This window comes from Ailuropoda melanoleuca, chromosome 3, assembly GCF_002007445.2.
Source record: "Ailuropoda melanoleuca isolate Jingjing chromosome 3, ASM200744v2, whole genome shotgun sequence".
NCBI classification, from domain to species: Eukaryota; Metazoa; Chordata; class Mammalia; order Carnivora; family Ursidae; genus Ailuropoda; species Ailuropoda melanoleuca.
In genome coordinates, this window is record NC_048220.1 from 142,871,282 (window position 1) to 142,878,836 (window position 7,555).

The 7,555-nt window shown below is 47.7% G+C and overlaps 1 pseudogene; it reads left to right on the top strand.

Annotated features, from left to right (window-relative positions):
* Positions 1-7,050: 7,050 nt before the first annotated feature.
* On the top strand, positions 7,051-7,148 carry LOC117801650 (annotated as a pseudogene).
* Positions 7,149-7,555: the final 407 nt, after the last annotated feature.

Genomic DNA, 7,555 nt, shown 5'->3' on the forward strand with positions numbered 1-7,555 from the left:
GGGGCTCCTGCTCTGGGACTGCAGCCCCAGCTTCCTGCCCGCCAGCCTGGCCATCAGCCACAGCCCTCATCTGCCTTTGCCCCCTGCGGCCTGCCCAGCCCCGAGGCTGTTATGGGGCAAATTTGTCCCCCAAAAGTCACGTTGAAGTCCTGGTCCCTGGTGAATGTGACCTTATTTGGATAGAAGGTCTTTGCAGATGTCATCAGGTTAAGATGAGGTGATAGTAGAGGAGGGCGGCGCTCAACCCTCAAGCGGTGTCCCTATAAGAAGAGGAAACACGGGGACAGGCATGGAGGGAAGAGGATGTGGGGTCACGGAGGGAGACTGTCACACGACGCCAGCGGCAGAGATTGGAGCGACGTGTCTACAAACCGAGGAACTCCCAGGGACACTGGCAGCCGTGACAGAGGCATGGAACGGATATTCGCCTGAAGCCTCAGAGAGAGCAAGGCCATTGCCACCACCTCGATGTCAGACTCTGGCCCCAGAACTTGAGAGAATACACTTCTGCTGCGTGTAGCTGCCCACTTGGCCGTTGTTTGTTACAGCGGCTGCAGGGACTCCTGTGCCATTCTTGGAGTCTGCTCCCAGGATCCCCCGCACTCACCACCCACCATCTGGCCAGACCGCAGCCACCTCCTAACTCTCCCTGTCCCTCTCCCAACCCCGTTCCCCACACCTCCCAGATCCGTCCTCGCCCCTTCCAGAGCCACTTGCCAAAGCACACCTGGGATCCTGTCCCCTCTGCTCAGCCGTCCTCAGAGGCCCAGCACTGTGGCACCCTTGACAAGTCCATGGTGTAGCCACCTGCCCTCTGGGAGCCTCCTCTCACCCCCGTCCCCCGGTGTCCCTGTGTCAGATGTTCCACACCAGCCAGTCTGCAGGTCTGCTCTGATTCCGTGTCGGAGAGCTGCTCCCTCCTTGCCGTGTTGCACACATCTGCCTGAGCTTAGACGCCTTGGCGGCTGCCTTCCTGCCCTATTCCTGTGCCCTGTGCCATGTTCATGCCTCCATGCCGAGGGCAGAGGGAACGGCATCGTCCTGTCTCCACTCACCTGCCCTCCACAGAGCTGTCTGAGCCCAGGTCACAGGTGGCTCCCTAGGCTCCCAGTAAGCGTTTGTGCTGGAGGTCTGGTTAGCCATGCTGCACAACCACAGGCCAGGAGAACTGGGGAGAACGTTCAGTCTGCGTGAGCTTTGCTCATCTTGGAATGCTGTATTTTTGATGAGTTGCCTAAAAATAAATCAGCGACCTTTAGGTTTAAGCTTTTAAAAAATGTTTTTTAAACGATGCTGGTTATAACTCAACAGAGAAATAAATTGGTGCTACACACTTGTGCTGATGTAAGAAGATTTAAAAAAAAAATGCTAAAGGCAATCTCCCCAGCATCCCATCAGTCACTAAAAAGCCCATTGAAACGGTGTTGAAACTCATATTGAGAAGCTTAGGAATGCAAGGAAATAAACTTAATCGTAGTAGTCAGATCTCCATTAGAATCAGATCAGTTTCATTGAAAACTGAAAACATTCTTTAGTATTAATATAGATTCTACGTTATCTTATTTACAGAGAAGCGGTTCATATTCTGGTTCATATTCACAACCCCTCAGCATGTGTTTTGAGATGATTTCTCTAGCTTGTGAGGGGACGTGTACTAGATTCAGGAAACTGAGCAAATTACATTCCTCGGACGTTAGGGGGTGTTATTCTCAGTCTAATTTCCATATTTTTTGGAGCTTATTTTTCTAGAGTCTGAACACAGCATTGAAAGCCAGGGGCTTCTCTTCTGACGGTGTAGGAGAAGCCCGGGAGTTGGTTCATTTGTTCACTCATTCATTCATTTGGCAAGCAATAATAACAAACACAGTGGTGATGTGCGGCCAGCTGCAAGCAAGGACCTGGCTCTGCGTCTGTGGAATGACTCAGCGTGATCAGAAGGTTAAGAGACACATTCAGGAACAACTGTTCTCCAGCCACTGTGCACTGGTCTTGACATCACTCCAAACTGGGGTGGGAAAACCAATCACGGGTGTCCAGTGGGAACGGAGCCTCTTGCTGGGCACTGATGGGTGTGGGGAGGTGAGTGACTCTGGACTGGGGCCATGCACAAGCCCTGCTCTCCAAGAGTTCAGTGGGAATACAGAGGCAGGACACAGAGTGGTGGAGCAAAAAAATATTGGAAGAGTTTTGTGCAGCATTTTGTGATATGACATCGGAGGTGCCACCTAATTTATCAAAACTAAATTCTACAATGCAAAGATAAAGACTATAGAAAGAAACACTTTCATTTCACAGATGGGAAAGGGAGGTTATTGTTAGTTTTAGGTTCAGTTTAGTTGGAAGGTTTATTACGGAGTGTCTCTCCATCTACCCATTCATCCCCTCATCTTCCCACCTATCCATCCATCCATCCATCCACCCACCCACTCACCTTCCCACCTATCCATCCATCCATCCATCCATCCATCCATCCATCCATCCATCATCTACTTTCATACTTACTGGAAAATTAACAAAGATATTTAAAAGGTTTGCATAACCTTTCTGTTCTGTGGTTTCTGAAGTAAAAACAAACAAAACCAAGCCTCAGGGAACCAACATGTCACCTGGCAGAACTAGCAGCTTCAGAAAGCCAAAATATTTCAGGTTCCTGGGTGGCAGTTTGTTTCTCCGTGTATAGGCTAGATATTTTTATTCCTCACCTCCAGGGACTTCCATATCCTTCAGAAGTATCATTTTGGCTATAATTGTTAAAATTTAACGTGTATGCTGTTCTGAGTTGCTAATAGAGCTACGAAGACACGGTCTCTCCTGTGGATTTGCAAATTGAATAAATGGTCAAAACCAAAAGCATTAAAAATACTCAAAGGTGAAAAAAAAATTCAAAGATTCCCATAAGACCAGCCAGTATCAGATGATCCTCCCCTGTCCTCGCTGATTCACCATCATACCCTGTGTCTTGTGCCACTTTAGAGCATGGGATTGGGAATCCTTCCAGGTGCAGGCCACCTTGAACTCTGTCCTGCTTTCGGTGTATCACATGGGTGATAGATGCCGGCAGACATATGGGCTCTGTACAGAACCCGGGGTTCCCATTTGGTTGCCACATCCACCATACCTGGAACCAGTCTGCAGTGTGACAGAGCCCCTCTCCAGGCTCTCCAGGCTCTCCAGGCCTTAGCATCCATTCTCCTCTTTCCCAGGTCTCTCCCTGGAGCGCCCATTTCCTGTAAATCTCTTCCTGCCAACTCCCCATACCACATCTGGGTGCTCCCCGCCATTGGCCTCTGGGTTTCCTACGGGAGGGACACTCGAGACCCCATGCTCAGCAGAGCCCAGGGCATTCCTATTCCTCTGCTGGAACCAGTTGTAAGGGTCTGTAAGGCCATCTGTGTGCCCTGCCTCCCTCTTTGGTAGCATGCCAGACAGGGCATCCAGTTTCTCCATTCTTGCCATGTCTTTCTTGTTTGTGACTTGATGATGTCCAGGTTTAGGCTCCCTGATTCCACCCCTGGCATGGTGTGGAACACCCCTGGCTGTTCGTCTCTACCGACTCCCCTCTGTTTAATGGACAGTGGAGTAGATGTTGAGTCATAACAACATACTCCTACTCAATGCCTATAACGACTATCACCTTCCAGCCTCTAGGATCAAAGCGTAATAACCAATAAGCATGTGGTGCTGCTGGTGCTGACGCTTTTAAAAATGATTTGCATATTTCAGCTCAGATAATCCTCAAAGTAAGCGCTATGGACTGAATATTTGCAGCCACCCCAAATTCATACGTTGAGACTCTATCCCCATTGTGATGGTTTTTGGAAGTGAGGACTTGGGGAGGAAATAAGAATCAGGTTGGGTCATGAGGGTGGAGCCCCCATGATGGGATTAGAGCTCCTATAAGAAGATGAAGGGAGTAGAGCTTTCTTTCTCAGCCATGTGAAGTTACAGCCAGAGGCAGCTGCCTGCAACCCAGGAAGTGGGCCTTCACTAGGCACCAGATCCATTACTTCTTGGCCATGGACCCAGCCTCCAGAACCGTGGTAAATAAAGCCTTGTTGTTTAAGCCACCTGGTAACGATAGTTTTGCTCTACCAGACCAAAATGACTTAGACGATACTCTGAACAAGACAAGTCATCATTAAAGCCATTTTACAAATAGGAAACTGAGGCCCAGAGAGGCTAAGTGACTCGCCCAAATCACCCAGCTGGTAAGTGGGAGAGTCCAGTCAAACCTGAGTTCAAACAACCGAGCATGTGATGCCCTTTGATTGCTCTCTTTCTTCCTCACTGCCTCACAGCGCCCAGAGGATGCTCCAGCCCAGGGGTACTCCCTGTCTCCGCATCTCTGCCCCTGTGGTTCTCGTGCTTTCTCCTCTCTCCTCCTGTCCTCCATGCAGTACTGTACCGTACCTCCAACCCCTCCTGGCATCATGCCTTGCCTCATCTTGTGAGCTGCCTTCTCCTAAGACCATGTGTGGAACAGCCGTGAGGAAGGCAGGACGCTTGGATATGGTCATTTATAATTTGTGTTCATGATTCCTCATCGTACCAGTCACACTGCTTCATAGATGATAATCGTTCAATGTGTGTGGATTATCCGGGGAAAAGCTTGCTTCATGCTGACTCTGCCAAAGGAGGGGTGAAGTCATAGTTATATAAGCAAAATGAAGTGGAAAATGAAGGCAATTATGTAGATAATTCAAAAAGAGGGAAAAAAGAAGCACTTTTTTTGGGGGGGGCTTAATTATGTGGATTTATCAGATGCGAGTTAAAAAACATGTAATTACCCAGACAATGGGCTGAGTGTTCCACTTCACTTGGAGTGGGTCAGAGAGTGCGTGAGTTGGGCACTTTGTGTGCCAGACTCGGCTTGGAGGCAAACTCATTGTCAGATTCTGGGAAACCCAAGTGGCTTCTCTGAGCTCTGGTTTTGCTCTGTGGCAGAGCCGGGCGCAGCGATTGGCACAGCTGTTCTGAGTTACATCATCACCCTCCGGTTAAATGTCTCGTCTTGGTCCCTAATCCTCGGCGTTCAACACTTTGGCATTCATTTTATGCCCTGCTTTCTCTAATTGATACTCTGGAGTTTTGTCTCTCTGATGAGGTTACAAAGTCTGTGAGGCCGAGCTCCAGCCCTGCTTTCTTGGCTGAGCTACCCACCTCCTCGAACCCTGTAGTGGAGAATCAGGGCTGGGACAAGCACGGCATTGATGGAGAGGGGCAGTGACGTTGCTCCGGCCCCCGTGTCCTGGGCAGCGGTCCTCACCTGGCTGTTCATGACTGTCACCCACAGAGCCTCTGATCTACTGGATCTGGCTTTGGCCCCAGAATCCGTATTTCATTAAGGGCCTCAGGTGATGCCAGTGGGGGTTGTGAGATTGTGCAGTGGTTACCAATACCCCTCTGCGTGGGCTGTGGACACCTGGCTGCTCCATCTTACCAGGGCAGTAGGGGCTCACCATCAATGATGATGAAACTGACAGAGACTCATTATGAAATCTTCCTCGAGGCCCACGGGGGCCATGCCATGGAGGAAGCAGTAGGGTGGTCAGGTCTTCCTGTCCTTGATAAAACATCTCTTTGGGTTGGTCCATTCTCTAGAGGACAGGTGTATAGTAAAGTTCCAGCATATATTGACTTTAAGTGTTACGGCCAAAAATAGAAGATTGATTCTTTGACTCAACCTTTAAAACGATTCCTTTTTAAAGTAGCAGTTCACGAGATGAGCACAGTCTTGTGAGAGCCTGGGAATTTAGAAGCAGACCGTAGAGCATCATCGGTTCCAGGCTGACTGGCGGGCACGCACCCACGTGGGCTATTCTGGGCGTGAACTGGTCTTGGAGATGCTGTCAGAGTATGTATGGTGTTGGGCCTCGTCCAGTACTAGCACTGCCATTTGGTTATTAAGCAGGAGCCCCAGAAGGGGCAAGGCTTGAAATAGGCAAAAACTTGCAAGGTTTGAGATTCTGTTCAAACTCCCCATGGCCAGCCAGGCTTGGAAACAGCAAGCATCAGAATCTGGTGAATCAGCATTTGAAGGTGGATCCAGGCTCGATCTGGAGATTTTGACTCAGCCATCAGTGAAATTCAGCATTTTCTCTTGAAGCTTTTGGTGACCTTTGGCTTCATTCAAGCTCAAACAGCAAAGGCAAAGGGAGAAGGGATGGATTCGCAAACTCCTGAGTGAAGATCGTATTGTCTGAGGTGCTGAGATCCATTCATCCACTCTAGAGGTGGATGGCATCTCCCTTGCCTCTGGGTCTTCCTTTCCCATAACTGAGGGGGGAGGGGTGGAGGTGGGGAGCAGAGGCCCTCAGAGAAGGGGCAGGGGGAGCTAGGAGACACACACAGACCCTGTCAAAGCCCACCCAGGCAGCAGGCTCCATGCCAAGAGCTCCACAGAGCTCAGAAGGATCCCCAGTCCCGTGTCGGCTGACACATTCCCGTAAATCTCCAGTTAAGACTTGGAGCTAGTGTGCAGCTGACGCTAAGTGCTTTCTGCTCTGAGCGCAATTACGTACTTCTTAATAACACTCAGTGCGCCCTTTGAATGTGAAAATGGGTTAGATCGAAACGTCAGAGTGTACCTGCATCCCTGATGATCCTTTTTAAAGTAGCTGTGGTTTCTGACATTAAGGGGAAATGTGAATTTAGCTGTGTGCTTTTATGTCTCTAGTCTGCGACTTGCTCATTCAGGCTGTAGACAACTCATAAACAGGGAAACAACAGAGGAACATCAAATATTAATTCTGTATCTGTAGTAAAGTATAATAAGCAGCAGTAAGCATGTGTTAAGCCGTCAGGAGGCTGGATTGTGCAATGTAAGTTGGGGCCGATTCTTCATTATCCCGTGGACCGCGAGCCTCGCCAAGGATGGTATTTATTCTCTTCGAGGCCTTTGCTTTGGTGTCAGGATGTCTTCCTCAGGCGTTTCTGTATCAATGATCTCCTGTACTTCTTCATAAATATCTTTATCGCTGTTGTTTTTTAATTATGAAAAATCTGTGTGTTTATCTTTAAGGATTTAAGGGATGTAGAAATGAGTAATAGGTGCTCACTTCGGCACATTTAAAATTGGAACGATACAGAGAAGATGAGCATGGATGTGCAAGAATGGCAAACAAATTTATGCAGCCTTCTATATTTAAAAAAAATAAATAATTGGAAATTCCCATAGGTTTATTTCTTGTTTGTAATTTAACATTAATCTATGCAGCTATCTTTATGTATATAACATTTATTATTAACTTTAATTTTAATTATATCATACTAAAGATATTATTTTATGTCTCTGGCTTTTTTCACCTAGTAGTGCATATTTAACAACTTTCTATGAATGTATATTATTTTTTATAGAAAAATTATATTACAGAAGATTAGGTACAAATACATTATGGTATTCATTGGGCAGTCATTAAAATGTGAATTGTCCCGGATTTCAAGATATACTACAAAGCCATAGTGATCAAAACAATATGGCACTGGCCCAGAAACAGACACATAAATCAATGGAACAGAATAGAAAATCCAGAAACAAACCTGATTATATGGTCAA